Genomic DNA, 19,025 nt, shown 5'->3' with positions numbered 1-19,025 from the left:
GAAAAAGGGTTAAAGCTAGTAAAATATGCGAAACCACTCACAAAGAAGCAAATGCTTTCATTTTTGGGAATGTGTTCCTACTGTCAGAACATTTATTCCAAATTATGCGATTCTTGAGCAGCCTCTAGGGAAAGACAGCCTAATAACAACAGGAAGGGGTTGAAGTCATGTGACAGATTAGCGGAGTGGACAGAGAGTGCGGGAAGAGGCATTTCCTGAACATGAAAGTTCAGCTGTCTGTTTAAGCAACTCTGGGACTGCGGGCCGCAACAAAGCCTTTTGTTCAGATGGTGGATGAGAAAAATGGGTTTATGACTTCTGTACTGTTTGCAACTTATCATGGAGGCAAGACTGAGACCTGTGGCATATTTTTTCAAGTAAATTAGATCCAGTTACGCAGCAGGCCTGCCTACGCACTGTCTGAGGGCAGTGGCGGCTGCTGAACAGGCGTGTTGGCGTCTAGAGAATTTTGTGGGTTATTCTGACCCTTGACATTGATGGTGCCTCAGGGTGTCCATGATTTTGCAAGAACAAAAAACAGCACACTTGCTCCGACAGCTCAGTGGTTTACGATACCACACTATCTTACTTGATATACCTAATATCACTGTTAAGCGATGCACAACCTTGAATGCTGCTACTCTCCTTCCGACAGAGGGAGGGATGGGGAAGAAGCATCGTGTTGTTTAACAACACTCGAACAAGTGTACACCACGTGCTGACCTTTCCTGATGTGCCACTTGAAAACTGTGAAAATGTCCTCTTTGTGGATGGTTCGGCGTTTAAAGATCCACAAACAGGCCTCAATAAGGTTGGCTATGCTGTAACGACTGAATTTGATGTTGTGACTTCGGGCTCGTTGCCATCACATTATTCAGCCCAAGCAGCTGAGCTTGTGGCGTGCTGAAAGCATGCAAACTAATGACAGACAGATGCGTCACGATTTACTGAACTGGCGTTATGCATTTTGGGGTTACTCATGATTTTAGGTGCGCTGTGGAAACCCAGGAAATTTTTTGAAGTCAGATGGGCGACCAATATTAAACGCACCTCTTGTAGCAGATCTGCTGGATGCTATTTTTGCTGCCAAGAAAGATAGCCATTTGTAAATAATGCAGCACATACAAATAACAAAGATTTTGTATCTACAGGAAACGCCAGAGCAGATGCAGCGAAAAGCGAAAGGCCGCGGCATCTCCAGCGAACAAACGGCATCAAGAGTGTACTTTGTTATCTGAAAATAACCTGACATTTCTTCATCATCTTAACAGGACATTTGCACGACATTTGCCTCAGGGGCAAGAAAAAGAAGATAAATGGAAGCAGTGTGAAACGTGAGGGTGGTGAGATGATGGAGTATGGATGAAGCAAAGATGGCCAAGCCTTGTTTACCTAAACACTTCTTTCCTCACTATGCAAAGTCGATGCATGGGAAAGACCACGCATCGAAAGGGGGAATGATTATGCAAATGTAAGAATTGTGGTTTACAAAGGGGTTCCCGATCGTTCTCATGTACATGAGAATGAGAAAGCGGTCCAGAGTGAACCTGAGCCCTTTTGAAATTCTCTTTGGTAAACCACCATTCATAGGAATGGAAGGGGGTGAACAACAGTTGCCATCTACGGAGGTGTGTGAGCATGACATGGTGAGTTACTGCAAAGAAATGTCTTCTCTGTTGTCTAATGTCTGTGTGCAGATGAAAGCTGCTCAGGGAAAAGTTGCTACGAAACTCCGTTTACATGACCTAAAACCAGGAGATTTCGTGGTGATACGAGACCTGAGGAGAAAGAGCTGGAGAAGGCGAAAAGGTGGCTGGGACCATTCCAGGTGCTTCCTGACCACTCTGCGGCTGTGAAGGTAGCGGGAAGAGCAACGTGGATCAGCGCCAGCCTGCTGAGAGAAAAGTTTCACCTGCATCTCAGGAGGAGAGGAAGCGGAGGGAGTAAACTTTGAAGGCACACGTCAACAAAGGCAAAAATCCAGCACAAACATCAAGCACCCTTATCAGCAGAAGAGCAAGGTCAAGACTGAAAAACAGCATCAAAGCAGCCTGAGCACAAGTGAAAAGATAACAAATATCAGCATCATAGTTGGGTCAGCCTGCTCACAATCATATTCAGACTATAGCGTCGCGTTACCAATATCATAAGCCCACATGAGAATGGCAAGTAAAAGAGCCTGGCGCACACAATGTATGGGCAGAATGGCTGACAGGCTTGTAATGGGGAGGATGGGGATATTGGCACAATGCAACACTATGTTACCAATTGTAGCGGTAGGATTTTTTGCTGCTATTATGCTTACCATGTATCTTTCCAGTTCATATCCAGCTCAGTACAGAGACTGGTGAAGTCCAGTGTTTCACATCAAATAGTTAACCTGAATGTGTACAACAAAGATATTATCATGTGGATTTGGTAGGGAGAAAACTGCTGATGAAGAGACAACCAGTAGCGGAAGCTACAGTGAAATGTGTTAAATGCATAAAAAGTGATGAGAATCTCTGAAAAATGACTAGTAAGGGTTAGGCCCATCTAAGTCTATACTGTTTGCTTGCTTAAAATAGGGGCTATCCCCAAACAAAAAGTCTTATTTTTCTTATATTTTCTAACTTCTTTCACAAACTTAAGAGAGTGATCATTTATGCGAAAATCAGAGATGAAGGGTATAAATGTGATGTAATAGCAAGTTTGCTTTATTTCGAAGATATGTTTGTTGTTCTTGAGTGTAATTTTTTGATTTTGAATTTGTGTTTTTGAATCTGTGGGAGGTGACTGAGGGTCTGACTCATGTCAGGAATGCAATAACATTGATTATTAGTTTAGCCCGGCTTCCAGAGCACATATAATGTTAAGAGTGTAGTGAAAATATAATCCAGTAGTAATGAATTTTTCTTTTTATGTTTTATTGATCAATGAATGATTAAAGGGAGAGTATGAGTGGAAAAATTCATCCTGCATGACTTCTGGCTGACCATATATGCTAATGAGAGTGGTTAATGTTACATACAACAGAGATTGTACTAGAAAAGGCTCTCATACTAGGTTGTTCAAAAAACACATTATTTTTCACATATTTTACATTATTACAACACATCTCTCCACAGTCTGGCATGAACTGCTGGAATAGTTCCTGTATCAAATGAAGGCCCGCCTTCTGGAATACAAAATGTGCTGTGATTGGTTAGCTGGGCCAGTGTGTGTTGTGATTCCTGCCACTTTCGGCGCCTGGTCAGGGAAATGTCCTGCCCTCTTGCCTGCCTGCCGCTGCCTGCTGCGAGCTTCCAGTTTAAATATTGCGTAAAAACCAAATCAATTTGAGTCATGATTTAAACCCAGATGATTATGTTTCCTCTAAGCTTCGTCTGTCTTGGGAACACTAGCGTCTCGACATTGTGATGCTTACTCATTGTCTTCTCTAGTGCGAAGCTCAAACTGGGGTCTCGTCCATTTGTCGCTATTTGTGATAGCACAAAATCCTGGAAAATATGCGTTGTAGTCCAAACGAGTCGTTCGTTGTAGTTTTTGAAAAGTGATTTCTGTTAAATAAAATATCTCCTTTTGAAGTGGACTTTGGACTTTGTAACTTTGCAGATCTTTTTTTATGCACAACATGCAACATTACAGACTAGCTAAAGTTGAAAAAGTGAAAAAGCATAATAGTACCCCTTTAATTTAATATATGAATTCATTATTATTCATAAATAAATGAAGACTTATTTCATCCAGAGTTTTTTTTACGAATCTTTTGAATGAATGACATCAAATACATTTTAACAGTCATTGGTCGCCACATAGTTGCATAATGTAAAATATACAATCTTTATTTGAAGCATAATATTAGTCCCTAAGGTCAGTTACTCGTTTTGTTCACGGCAGCCGCAACATATAAAATTTTATCCCAACACTTTCGTTATTTAATATTTGCAACACAGAAATATAGCCTACTGTAGACTGTTTATAAAGCTGTTTCAAACATAAAGCTTACACAATGAGCACTGCTCTCTCTGGATCAGCGGCTGTCTGAAAGCAGGTTGTGAAGGTTTATTATACAAATTTTCTCACTGGTGAATGAGACATGAGGTAACCTTTAAAAAAAATTATGTAGTCATTAATTAGTTGTCCTAGTCTATTCTTGTGCTATGGTTAGACGTCAAATAAATTTTCACTGACAGTCCAAGTTTTGCCTTGTTTATTTTAACCTAGAGGTCAGGGCTGTGTTTTGGATGGCTTCGTCTTTTAAATGCAAAATTGCTTGCTGGGTATCTAGTATTAATTCATTTTAATCTTCTTTCTCTGTACGTCTCCTCGGTGCTAGATTGTTTGTAATGTATCTTTATAATAAACTGGGTTTGCACACAAGAAAAACTGTTGGCTCTTATGCTTTCTCTGTTGTGTTCACTTTGGATAAAAGAGTGCACAAATGTGAATTAAATACAATTTTTCATAAAGACCATAGTTGAGCTTTAAACTGGTTACTACATAGAGGTTTTGGCCTTTAATCTTACACCAGGGAACAATTGTTTACATTGCCATTTTAACCTTTAATTTAAATCAGATGTTAAGATAGAAGGATACAGTTATTTTATCTTAAAAATCTTAACACCACACAACACAAATAAAAGACATTGTTATATAGTGAACAGAACATAATTTGTGAGGAATCTCATCAAAGAGAATTTGATCAATGTCTCATGACAACACCTGCGTACGCCACTTTATCTTCCTCTTTCTGAAACACAAACACAAAAGATGCAAAGAGACAAATGCTTTAGTAATAACCCAATTTGGGTTATTTTTAACCCAAGGGCTGGGTAAATGTTGGACGCAACACATTTTGGATTAATTTTGATTTATTCTTATTTTGCTTGTTTTTTTGTTTATTTATATTGGCATAATGGGTTAATTTAACCCAGCTAATGGATTGATTTATTTTTACTGTAATACTATCTTATTTTTTACTTCACACATGAAATAATGTTTACAGATTAACTTTAATCACTTTTGTAAAATACTCCCCACAGCCACTGGTTTTCATGATAAGTTATTTGTTGTTCCTTTCCTTGCTGAAAAAAAAAAAAAAAAACGGCTAAAAGACACTATGTAAATGAGACCTATTATTACTAAATAATAAAATAAAATTTCATGATGTACAATTATAGCTAACAAATATAGCTTGAGGAAATAACATAACATCAATTATTTCAAAGACATCAAGCTGAAATTAGACTTCAGACTTCAGTAAAGAAGCTTTTTTTTTTTTTTTTTTTCAGAGTCTGTAAAGTTCTTTGGTTATTAAGTTTATGGTATGTTTTATGTCACTTTTGAGACAGCAGTCCAATATCAGTCTCTACTGAACATTATAATGCCTTTCATCGGCTTTGTTTAATTTTACTACATTTTTGGTTGGTATAACACATTAATGTTAGAATGAAAACGAGACACTGATAGCGTCTTCTCAGTTTTCTCATCTGAAAGTCCACAGAAAGTCCAGCAAAAAACCCCTGGCCTCTTCTATAACATTTTTTATTTTTATTGATATTTAGGAATATGTTTGTGTTTTTTTATGTTTGTGAAACTTCAACATTTGGATTTGGGTTTAAGTTTGGTTATTTTAGAAGCACCCAGAGCCCTAACGCATGAGCTATTTTAGAGTTATTTGTGGGTGAAGTGTCAAGATGCTCTTATCTGACCTTGCATGGCAATTAGGCCAGAGAACATGTGAGAGAGAGAGAGAGTAACATTCAGAACATCAGAATTCTGTAAGGTTGTAGGGAATGTCATGATACATTATGTATATGTTGTCTTATAAAGTAGCTATATGTGTAGACATTAGCCCCTTTTAACACCTAACATTTGTATCAACAAGAGAATTTGTATCATTGAGCTGTATAGCCTAATAAAATACAGCCTAATAATTTGAACCAAATGTATATACTGTTAGTACAGGGCTACTATTTAAAAAAAAAAAAATGTTTAGCTTGTGATAATTAATACATTACAAAAACATTGCAAAAATGAAAAATTTACCTTATAAATGAAAGACATCACACTCCTTTATTACATCTGTTGCTATCATCGTTTGGATTACAGCATCATGTGCCATCATGTTGAATGTGATTTTTCTCCAATGAGGAGTGGAATGTTTGACAAATTATGCTATGGCACATATTGTTGTAGTGATTGGCTATTAACTTTAAGCAGGCAAAGTGTTAATTAATGCACTGGAGAATACAGCGAACATAAATGTAAAGAAAGAAAGAAAGTTGCTTGTCAGATTTTATGAAGCAACCACATTTAAAAACATAAGCCCAAATAACTACAACCCACAACCTGGGATTTTTTCACGCAATAAAAAAAAAAATGGCCTGCTTGGCATGTACAAGCAGTACGGTCGCAAGGGCTGTGCCAAGTGTGTGACTGCACAAGGGCCTCGCGCCTCTAGAGGGCCTCATTCCTGGCCTGCATTTTATGTCGTTTATGTCTAATTTTTATTACTGTTTTTCCACCCATTTTGTCCTTTGAAAGACTAAAATAGTCATAGCTAATAGACATCATAAGAATCAGTAAAGCTGTTTGTTGTTAGGATGACAAAAAGTTGTAAAAGTTAAACTTTTACTCTGGTCTAGAGCCCTGCATTTCACCCCGACTTTTTTACGCCCCTCGGGCCGGACTACGGGCCAATTTTCACATCTTAGTTCAGACGCGAGCCAGGTCTCGGGCCTGTTTTAGTGATGAAAAAAATTGCAGCGCTGGTGGAAACAACACAAAACCGTGCTGCCACGACTGTCAAGAGTGACTCGATGGTGTTTAGTGTCCTGCAGCAGCAGCTCAGCTAAAGAGTTCTGTGTACAAAAATGCATGAAATTTGCTTAAGCTAGCTGCAAAGCAACAGTAAAAGTAATTACCATAAATGGGTCAGGGGAAAATAGGAAGGAGATGTTAAAGCTCCGTATAGTTATATTTATTATGTCTGTGACGCATATATTCATTTCTGTGAAGCGCTCCTGTTCCAGACAAGACGGCAGAAAGCACATCATGTTTGTTTTCTTTACTTTATAAAAGCACAATATTTTGTTGATATTGTAAGTGCACACAAAAAAGTAGACCCTTTACAGTTATGAATGATGTATTACTCTTATGAGCAAAAATGACGGCGTATCCACTGACACAAACTTACTGCACAAACTATTGGATATAGCGCACATTTATCTAGGTTTAACGTTTAAAAATTCTTATATGCTTGAACTGTTTTATATCTATAGATTTTATTTTAGGTAAGTCATAATGATTTGAGAATGCTAAATTGTTCAAACAGGCTATGATCAACTCACTGTCTGTCACTGGCCGCTTGGTCGTTACTTTAAAAAACAAAAACTTATATTTAACAAATAAAAATGCTCCGAACGTTTTTCTAAATTAACTTAATTAAAAAAAAAAAAAAAAAAAAAAAAAAAAAAAAACGAAATATAATCACTTTGACAGTACATACAAAACTGAACCATTTTAATAGCTGAAACAGTAGTAGGCTATAAGCTGTTTTGTGATAAGGGGGAAAAATATGCTTTATGTGGAAATCAGTGACTCAGTCCAACACATTTTTATTCTCTGGTTTATTAAAATGTACAACGAGTTTCCATTATTCAGTTAACTTGCTAAAGCAGGAAAATAATGAAAAAAGAGTCCTCTCATGTAGCCTGTTGACAAGTTAAGAATCATGATGACAAATTGCGGCTCACAAGGATGGGGCTTAAATGTCATAGAAATTAATTTTGCCCAAAATGTAGGCTACTTATTATATCCACTAAAATAACAAGATAATACAAATAAAATGAGAAGATTTAAACTATTTCATTTTTATATTTTATTCATAGCTCAGACAAAATCATGATTTGCTCTCGTCTGGAGAGTAAGTGCCCCCAAAACCCCAGACAACCCCCTGCCCTAAACTCCGCCTATGACCCACACACACAAAATTGTAGAGGGCCTCTCACCCACCTTGCGACGGCCCTGTGTACAAGTTTCTGGGCAAAAAGCACTGCATGAGTGTGAACGTTTGACACAAAAAATAAAAACATCAACAAAAACACTGACCGAGTTTTCCCCTCCATGTTTAATAACAACATCGGGAGGCACAGCTTTTAAGAGGCCATTTCTGTTTAATGATGTCACCAAATTTACCAGTATTTTGAAATGGATGTGTGAATGGTGCTTTATCAGTAAAATTGTGAATAGTGCATTTTTGCATTTACCGGTAAAGTCTTTTCGGTAATTTTATGGCAATTCACTCTTAGCCTCTAATTCACTCTCTTCAGTGTATCTGAACTTTGTTTCTGGGCGGAGTCTCGGGGCTCGGTCTGCCAATCCTAAGCAGCAGTGGTGACGATAAGGGGCGGGGCTTAGTGGGGCAAGGCTAAACTGTTCAAATAAGGTTAAGTTTTAATGTGCCTGTGATTTAAATTATGATCTGATGAGTCAATTAGGCCACGCTCAGGCAATGTTGCCAAATTAGCAATTTTGTTGCCTTTTCAGACTACCCTAGGATTTTATTTATTTATAAAAAAAAACACCTAGCAACAATTTTTGTTATTTTTAAAAAATATATGTGGACAATTAATAACAACTTCAAAAGCAACAATGGAGTGCTTTTAAACATGAACCAAATAAATAAAACCTAAAGTACCTGAAATAAGTATGAATAAATTAATATTAATTACATTAATTAAGTATGACTTAAGACATCTCATTCAGATTCAGAAGATAACAGTCCTCTTTTAATCTGCAAAAAAAAAAAAAAAAAAAAAAAAAAAAAAGGTTTAATTTAATTTTTTATTTTTTTCCCAGTTCACATTGTGGAAATAAAAACATGTTTTGCAAATGAATGTGTTGATGGTTTGTGCATATATGTTTATGGGTTAAAGGATTTTACTTTTCGATTTCGAGAGACTTTGCATGATGCCAAGATTACTTCAGTTCATTAAAACAGAAAAGCACATTTCATGTTGATAGGAGTTTCTCATGTTTTAATTAACATTTAAATTAACTGATTATTAACAAAATTAATAATTTATTTCTAACAAAAAACATCTTATTTTAATAACTCAAAAAGTAAAATGGTACAGAATGTTGCCAAACAGATTATAATAAACAATAAACCTAACAAGGTAGCATTTTACTGAATTTTTTTTTTAATCATCCACAAATCTTGCAGAAGGACTGATCTGTCTTTTAAGTATGTGTGTGTGTGTGTGCACAGTGGCTGATTGGCACAAAAATAAGCTCAGTCAATGGCTGATTCAATACTTTGATTTTGGTCTTATATATGACTCATTTTATTTGACAAAATCAGAAATAAATCCCCCGCTGTGTTATAATATCATTCAATGCTTTGTATATGAGTGTGTGTGTCATTCAATGCTTTGTATGTTATTGTGTGTGGGTTAGTTTTTTTATGTTTGTGAATGTTTTGTGTGGTAAAATATTAATGGTGTGTATTTTAGTTTTTCTGTTTTGTTATATGTGTAAACTACCTCTGTCATTTCAGATTCCTGTAAGAAACACAAACACAAAGATCATAATTATTTATAAGCATTGCACCTGAGAATCATTAGCAAACAAATGTGCAAATTGAATATTATGAGTCAGTGTTTCTTGCACAAAATGATTAAAAAACATATGTATTGTATTGTATTGTAATGGAGGAGTCTCTGTGTCTTTTATACTTTTAGGAGTTTTATCATCTAATTTTAGAATGGACATGTATCAACATTTTAATACCAGCAAGCAATCACAAAACAACTGTAGAAACCATCAAACATGTTCAACATCAGATAACAACAGTTAGCACAGGAAGCATGATATATTTGGAATATAATAACATCATATACGGCATGCTATTTCACAAACTTGTTAAACATATTTGGTATTTAATAGTATTTAACATTTACCGTCATTTGTCCAATCTGTTTGTGGAGTGATTGAGGAATCTCATATTCATGGGTCTGAGCTGAAATGATGTTCAGTCAAAATATGTATTTTGTTGATTCATAAAAATACACATTGTTTTGCAGATGGTTAAGTTTTAAGTGCACCTACCTGCCTTTTTGTGTCCCCTGCACACACAAAACATCCAAATCAAAACCATATACACCAGAGATCCAGCAGCAGCTGAGATCAGCACTATCACAGATTCACTGAGGAACAGAGGAGCTGAAAGTTGTGCTGCAGCAACGGCTAAAGAGAGACAGACATAAGTGCAAGTGAATGTATCAGACACCTGGATAACAAGATTAATAGCAGCTCATTTAAATCCTCTAAACGATTTCAATAGTACATGATCACCCTACTTGAAGTAAAGACAACATAAACACATGTTTATAACTCACCAGCCAGAGAATACAAACTCAAAGAGAACAAAATAAGTGTGTGCAACATTCTCTCCAATATAACTTGAGATAAAATCACTTAAATATCTGTAAATACTCGGTGGCAAAGAAACTCTTCAGTCTGGGAGAATAATGCTGTGTGTGCCACAGTTCGTGAGCGTGACCATAAACGTCAAGATGCTTCACGCGCGAACTTCTTCAGTCTGGGAGAATAATGCTGTGTGTGCCACAGTTCGTGAGCGTGACCATAAACGTCAGGATGGATTAAACCTGTCAAAAATTAACTTAACCCAGGATAGCAGGAAAATAACCACCTGTTACACAACAAATTATAATAATAATCCCAGACTAAAGGTCATCAGGATATTTATTCTTCCATATGTTCAAAATCATAATAACACAGAAAACCGAAATGGACAAAAAAAAAAAAAAAAAAAAAAAAAAAAAAATAGCAATGACCACACGTTCCCACTAGCGGTCTCTGGTCTTCGAAATCCGTGCCCGTGCCAGAAACCGATCCCGTCACCCACGTTTGCAGGTATTGAAGGCCCCAATGAGTATCGCGGGTCACCAGACACCAAGATAGGTGGATAAGCGGTTTTTTGCCTTGTCTTCAGGACTGCTCATGACACAGTTGGTCTGGAAGTGCAATGCTTCAGTCACGCACCAGACATCATACCCATGAAACAGCTGATTGACACGCAGCCGTCTTTCCACCGTAAACCATCTCTCATACGGGCGATCCTCATGTGCAAACAAACGGATGACGCCTCCCTTTCAGGTATGACACGCTCCCTTTAAATACAACTCCCTTCCGCCGTTAATTGACACACTCCATCCAAAATCACGCTAAAATGAAAGTGAAAGTAGAACAGATTATTTTGTTTGCCACAATGAAAGTAGAGATGATTATTTTGTTTGCCACAAATTTATGAAATCTATGTAATAAATTGATTTTCGTGACCAAAATAGTTAATATACATATGGGATCTTTCAATGGTACATTTTGAGATGTCTCCAGTTGTTTCTAATGCCAATGTCCTGAGGTTTTAACCAGTTATATTTTAGAAACAATATCTGTAATAACTATGGCATCGAAATATATTCACTTTACTGATGTTTGTATGGCACCTGGCCAAAGTTCATACATTTGTTGATAAGATCATAAGTAGCACTATTTCATGAATTCTTATTCATTTCTGAGGCTTGTCATTTCACACTGCCTAAACATTTGACACTTTAAGGGCCAATGTGCAACAACTCCCTGCAGAAATATATATATGACTGTCATTTCCAGCAAACAAAACCACATCATTATTTTTTTATAAAGAAATTTTAAAATGATAGTGATGGAATCAAATATACCCTAGTCTTGACATGTATGGCAAGGCATGGTACATTATTTTCCACAGTAGCTTATTGAATGTTTGACTCTCTCTCTCTCTCTCTCTCTCTTCTCACTTCACACAGAAGCAACACTCTGTAGAAGAAGTTGACAGTCTATTTCTGGCCTTCAAACTTTTAAAACCAATGCCAGTAACAGACAGATGTTGATCTCACAACAGCAGTCACAAACAGAGCAAAGACGAATATTCCATTATTTTCCAAGGCAACAATGGATGAAGGCGCTCGTTTTGTCATCTTACTTCTGGCTAAGGGGCCTGACGTACCTAAGCTAGTGGTTAGATAACAGAATGCAAATATGTCAAGTATTATATGCTCAGATAGGGGCTGCATAATAATTATATTAAAAAAACAATTGCACCAACGATGTAACGAACACAATGTGAAGCGGTCGGAGTGTTGTGCTGCACTTTACAATTTACACCCACCACGTAAAGAAGAGAAGAGAATGGGGGAATTTGTGGAGGTTGTTGATTTGGATAGATTTTAAGAGCACTCTTATGTGTGTTCATACCATTTCATGGATGGGAGGCCGACTGAAGAACACCCTCACCCCGAGAAATGGCTCGGCTACGATGTTCCGGTAAAGAAGTCACGCTGGGGGGTGAAAAGGTTGTCAGATTCGGGTAAGCTAACCTTAACTAGCTACGTGCTTGTTCGCCTAACATTAGATTTATGAAGTCCGTTCTATGAATACATTTAAGATCAGTAACGAGAAGTTAACGAAGTACAACAAATTTTCCATGATCACCATTGTCCACCTATTTATTTCATTTTTACGGTAGTACCAGATATTATGGTATATTTCAATAGCTCACATTATTCCTGTAAATTACAGAGATTGTAGGTGATAGCAGGCCAGCTAGCTACATTTCTCATTCAGATATTGACCCACGTTTGAACACTACAGTTAGAGTGTGTATACTGTTTTGTTTTTAATGCATCTCTCTCTCTCTCACACACACACACACTGTTCTAAGTATGGGTCCCATCATATATTCATTCTCATGATATATTTTAAGTACTAATGTAAACATGTAAAATTTTTTCCACAGATGTATAGATGACCGGCAGTGATGCAGTGGACAACTGTGAGGTTGATCAGATCCATATGCCCCTGATCTTGCTGAAAGTCACCAGACATTACCTGCTGTGAATAGTTTTTTTTTTTTTTTTATGTTAATTTTATCTTTTTTATCTTTAATCTCTGATTTGAAGGAATAAGTCATGTCAAGATTGCAAGTTAGTTCCATCTTGGTTTATTACATATGGAAATTAAATGGTAGCCTGCCTGAAACTCATCTGACACGAGGATGCATATACTTAAAATAAAACGTTTTTAGTCTAGCTACAGTCTTGGCACATAAATGCTCATTGTATGGGACATGTAACAGAACTTGCTGTGATGGAACCCAGATGAGCAGCTTACAGGCCTTCAGCCCTGTACAGAACATGGCAAACTTAAAATACATTTCAAAGATTTCACAGTTATTTCAGAATCATCCATTATTATCACACATGACGTTTACCTACCTTATTCATTGATTAGACTTAATATTACACTTAATGTACAGTACACCTACCAAATCTTACCGTTACCTTACATTTTGCATATACACTGTGCAGAATTACTAGGCAAATTGATTTTTCTGATCATATTTTTTTCCCAAGTATATTTTACCAATTCCAAAACACATCAATCTTAATAACTATTAATTTTGCATTTAATCTTTTATAAGTGATATATAGGGCCCTATAATACACCCGGCGCAATGCGACACAAGGCGCAGCGCAAGTGTGTTTGCTAGTTTCAGTCCGGTGCCGTTCGCATTTTCCCGTCCAGCGCCACGTCATTTAATTAGCAAATGCATTTGGGCCCATTTATGCGCCCATGGGCGTGCTGGTCTAAAAAAGAGGTGTGTTCAGGCGCATTGCTATTTTAAGGAGGTGAAAGATTGCGCCATAGACCAGCTCAAACCTGGTCTAAAGTCTGGCGCAATGTTTTTTCTTTGTTATTTAAAGAGTGTACACGCTGCTTATTAAACACAGGGACGCACACCAGCACACAAACATGCCAAATATTAAAAATTCAAGGATTGCAATGCATAAGAATTTTTTGTAGACTAATAAAATATATGTATGCCTACATGTCATAAGTCATGACATGTATGACTTAGGCTATCTATTTACTTGCACACGAGCAGCTCTGTTTCATCTCGGAGACGCGTTCTGTCTTTGCACTTGCCAAATTCCGCTGTGTAAATAGCAAATCCGTAATGGCACGAGCACAACTGGATCTTAAAGGGAATGGAAGATGAGACTCTGGTTGGTTTATTGCACGTTATGCCCAAAAAACACCCATTATTCGTTAAGAGAATAGGTACAACCCATTTAGACCATGCGCCCGGGCGCGCCAACCATTTTTCCATCGTTAAAATAGCAAAAGAGGATTTGGACACCCTGAGTGCACCTGCACCGTACGCTTTACACTTTACGTTTAGATTGTTAAAAAAGGGCCCATAATCTTTTTTGCCTCATTTTATCAGTAAAAGAAAATCTGCCTAATAATTATGCACACCTGAATATAAGGCGTTTTTCACTTCCAAGTTCCAGCCTCCACCTTTTCTAATATGTAATTTATAAACGTTCACTTACCTTACTCCAGTGTACAGTTAAGAGATTAGACAAGATACTTAGTCTGATGATGGTCACCAGGGCAGCAGCTGTGTATGTCACAAACACGTTAATATACTTTTACATTTATAACATACTTAAGTGTTTGTTAACAACACAATCGCTGCAAGATATTATGACGAATAATAAATAATAATGATGTGTGTGATAGTCTTACCTTACATAATATCGAGGCTGCGTGGCTACACAACCTTCCCACACCAGAGATGCACGAACATCCAGTAGTCTCCACCGACCCCTGCTTACTGACCAGCACCCACACCGAGCGGTTTGGACTGCTCAACTGGCCGGGTGCACATTTGCTTTTAAAAAGACGAAATCACCCTCTCTGTGTAACAGTACACAACCCACTTTCCCACTATGTAAATAATTGTAGGCCTCTGTACTTTTATCATTCTTCCTTGCTGCTCCATCAACTCCTTCTGACAGGACGAAGTAGTTAAATATATAGGTTACCTTACCTCTGGCCACTTCTTCATATCATCTAACATTACCCACGTTAACAGTGTCGATGGATGGGACAATTTGAGACCATCTGTTAGTCTTAAGAAGTTTTCATCGTGCTCCCAATTTGTAACATTTACTGTATTAACGTTCTTTGTCATTTAGCCACAGTTATATAGCTAGCTATAAACAATCTCACAACTACTGAACTGGTTAACGGATGTGCCGTATAAGTTTAACCGAAGTCGGATGACAAAATGCGGAAAAAACAAAGTATTAAAAGTGGGCGGGGCGGAATAAGGTAAATAAAAAAAAACTGTTCAAACTCTTTTAAAAGTTTTAAGTAGTTATAGCCTTATTTCACAGACTAAAATAGTCGTTTGAATAAATCAGCATCTTCTTTGGCTTCAGACCTCCAAACTGTGCAGAGTGACGTCAAGCATTGCCAAACTGAATTGTGGGTCCGTTGCATCGCGTTTGCTCCCAGAGCCGTTGAACAGCTCTGGTTGCTCCCAAGCATACGCGGCAGAAGTTTTCAACTTTCAAGCCAATCATATCACCTTATGCATTTACCCTGGTGCAGATTCTAGCCAATCGTGATCATGCAACACCAGAAGAGAAGGGTATAACTGCAGCCTGGAGATCTCCAAATAGGGGCGGGAACTCCAAAACCGGGTGGGAGCTCCAAAATAGGGCGTGGCTTCCTCCCATTGAGAGACAGCAGCATGACACGCATGCACAATTTTTCCCCCAATCCACTTCAGTGCAAATTCCACCCCACAACTGATTCTGAAGTTTTTATTGGTTGTGTCAGTTAAAGTGTTTCCTAAACTATGCAACAAAAAATGCTAACCCCTAAACCTACCCCACACCTTACCTTAACCAGTGAAATTGACTGAATGGCGGGATTGGCGCTGAATAGCGTGGTAAAGAAAGTTTCAGTTCAGGAAATAAACAGTTAAAAAGATTATGCGATATGAGACTCACCGCACAATGGCATCTTTTTAGTTACACCCAGCATCACTACCCCCTCCTAGCCTGTGATGGTCATGCCCTGGGACAGCCCTGTTGTTCGGAGTAAAACGATAGAGTAAAATCTTTCCGTGATTCCCGTTTACATCATGAAGCAGAGGTTCAAACTTGGGTCCAAACACCACTGGCCACAAGCTTTTGGCTCTGCTCATGGAGAATATTTATTTATATAGCATATTTTATTTTAAATGAACTAGAAACAGTGTTTAATTTATAAAGTTTTATTTTGAAATGCAAGTCAGTAACAATTGACTGATGCCACAGCTAATGGTGAAAGTCTTTGCTAAAGGAGACCCCGCCCCATTTTGGAGATCCTGCATACTTTTGGAGTTTACGCCCCATTTTGGAGATTTCCGGTCTGCAGTTATACCAACTCAGAAAAGAAAGCTAATGTGATTGGCTGCTGTCACTATGACGGTCGCATCACCTTTATCCGCCTTTTTCCTGAAGTAAAAATGGACGCCGCCATTTGTAAATTCTATGGGTCTGGCTTCCAGTCTCATTTGCATCTAGCTATTTTTAGCTGTACAAAACAATTTGTTTTGCTGCTTGATATTGACAATTGATGTGTCCTATATTATTATTTTAATCTGTTATCTTAGAACACAGTTGTTTGTACTGAGAACAGGTTACCGTTTACTGCACGTTGTTATTCTCCTCGTTATTTACCTATAGCGGCTAATGAAACGGAAGTCTCACCCATAGGCTTAGATCCGCGTTGAGGAAAAAGGTGGATACAGTCCATGGAAATGCCCTGCATGAAGCGTTGAAGTAAAAAGTGAATACAAGACAGGGCTCGGGATACCACTGTGGTGCTCCATTATTCAGGGTCAGATTTCATGGGTCTGATAGTCTGTGACATTGTTAATCACTGTGTGGAAAGTCTCACCCATAGGCTTCATAATTTAATGCTCTCATCATACTGTTTTCAAACAAGTGAACTGCTATCAGATAGATTTCTCCAGGGTGTCTCCATGAAGGCCTTGGTTCAGACAAATATGTACTCCAGATCAGGGCCTGTACAGACTCTGTTGGTGCTCTGTGACGCTAAAACACTTTGATCAGAATACCGTTTCCTGTTCAGAATGTTTAAAAAATGTTACAATTATTTCAAGCATTGTTTCACAGACTAAAATACTCATTTGAACACAACAGTGTCAGAGTTTATCATTCTTCAACCTCAAATTATAAACTGGTCTTTTAGAGTGATGACCCTCATGGAGCGCCTCCTACTGACTTAGTATTAAAACATATATTTTCTGCAACATTCATGCAATAATGATAATAAAAGTAATAATAATAAATAATAATAAAATTTGCTTTTACTTAATGATTTTTTAAATGATGATGGTCAAATTTAAAATTATAAGTATAATCACAGAAAAAATGTATAAGATATTATTGTGTATTTCTTAATATTCTGATGAGTAGTCCCATTTAGGGTCACAATTCATATTTTCATAGTAATCTGGAAAAGTTTTCACATCTGGATCTGGGTGATTCAATGGAATGCAGTCCACACGCAATTGGTAGACATCATACCATCTGATCTATTCCAACCTCCTTATTGGTTTATTGTAAGTTTGAATCCTGTTCTTGTTTTTATTTAAACAACTTTTTCTACTTTTCTGTGTTCCACAGCATGTTGGAACATAAATATCATTTTCTGACTTTTTTATTTATTTATTTTTTATTTCTCCATTCCACAAAGTGTTGCTGTTGTGCATTCAACAACAACTTGGTTTCACAGAGTGGGTACAGAGTTTAGAAACTTTTACTTTTAAGTAGCCTAGATATCTCCACGATGTGCATGTTTTCATCTGAAAGAAGTATTATTTTTTAGAGCATGTGCTCATTCGCAATAGCTTGATCCTGATAAATGCTAGACATTTATACAATGTCTTTAAGATGTTTATGATTCAGATTGCATGATAAACTGCTTTCCATACTTTCTGATGTTTGTCAGATATACAACAGATGTTTTCAAAATGAAGTGCTTTTTAGCAAATATCTTGGAGATGTAGGCCTCCGTGTCCTACTTAAAAATATTTAACATTAATCTTGCAGTAATTAACAATGTTAATTAGTAAAAAACAGTTAATTAATTTAATTTAAACTTTATACAATACCACTTTAATATCACTACGATTTCGATGATAGTCAATACAAGAATACAGATTGTTTCAAAGCAGCTTCATAAATGAGAAAACAATTTTGATGTAAAGCACCTCTAAAAATACATTATTAATATTATGTAATTCAATTTCTGCTGAGTCCTTATAATATTATCAAATTCAAATTCATCAGTTATGAAATGAGTTAATTTCACCTACAAGCAGTTGAATCGAACTTCGTTCAGGAAAAGAAAATCCATCATTGCGATTCGATGACTTTCCAAAAGAAGAACAAAAACAGAGGGATGGATTATGGCAGTAAGAAGAAAGAAACATGTCAAAATGACTGTAACTCACTCCCTCAGGTCTGTAATAAATCACATCGCTACTATAGCGTATAGGCCTATCGTCATTTAATGCCAGGGCAATGTAAAATAATAATAATGTCTTAAACGTGCTTTAAATACTAATATTAATCACTAGATATTAGTGGCCTAATGGTAGCTGAATAAAACGCAGATAGGACATTTTAACAGATGAAGAATGAAGACAATAAATACAATTGTGACTAAATGGTCTATCTCTATTCTTCAAGACATCTTGGGGATATTTTTATAAGCAGAATGTATATTTATAATGCAATGCTAATCGACAAAGCCTTTATCACTGTATAGAATATTATAAAATGATTTTGCCTCATTCTGTGATTCCATGTCAGATCACAAAAGAAAGTTATTTCTAACACTGGATGTTGTAATGAAATTAATTTGGAGCAAAAACATCATTAAATGTTTTTAAAAGCACTGTACAGCCCTGGAGCATCATCTGTATGTGTGTTGACTTGGGTGCTACACAGATCGATCGGTGTTAAACATCAAAGTATACTGCAATTGGATAGGAAAGCATGCATTAGTATTTATAACTCTCACGGTACTTCAATGTCAAACACCGA

General features: G+C 37.0%; 1 protein-coding gene and 1 long non-coding RNA gene across 2 annotated transcripts in view; one reads left to right on the top strand and one right to left on the bottom strand.

Moving 5' to 3' along the window:
• Positions 1–19,025, top strand: part of LOC109064874 (protein NLRC5-like) — a 203,928-nt gene that overhangs the window by 40,247 nt on the left and 144,656 nt on the right. The gene's annotated exons all lie outside the window — the stretch shown is intronic.
• On the bottom strand, positions 9,505–10,334 carry LOC122141282. The gene is made up of 3 exons (XR_006157661.1): positions 10,096–10,334; positions 9,948–10,006; positions 9,505–9,548 (listed from the first exon to the last, which is right to left on the bottom strand). It is a non-coding gene; the product is annotated as an uncharacterized LOC122141282 (long non-coding RNA).

This window comes from Cyprinus carpio, chromosome B21, assembly GCF_018340385.1.
Source record: "Cyprinus carpio isolate SPL01 chromosome B21, ASM1834038v1, whole genome shotgun sequence".
NCBI lineage: Eukaryota > Metazoa > Chordata > Actinopteri > Cypriniformes > Cyprinidae > Cyprinus > Cyprinus carpio.
This window is presented reverse-complemented; position numbering and strand designations above follow the sequence as displayed.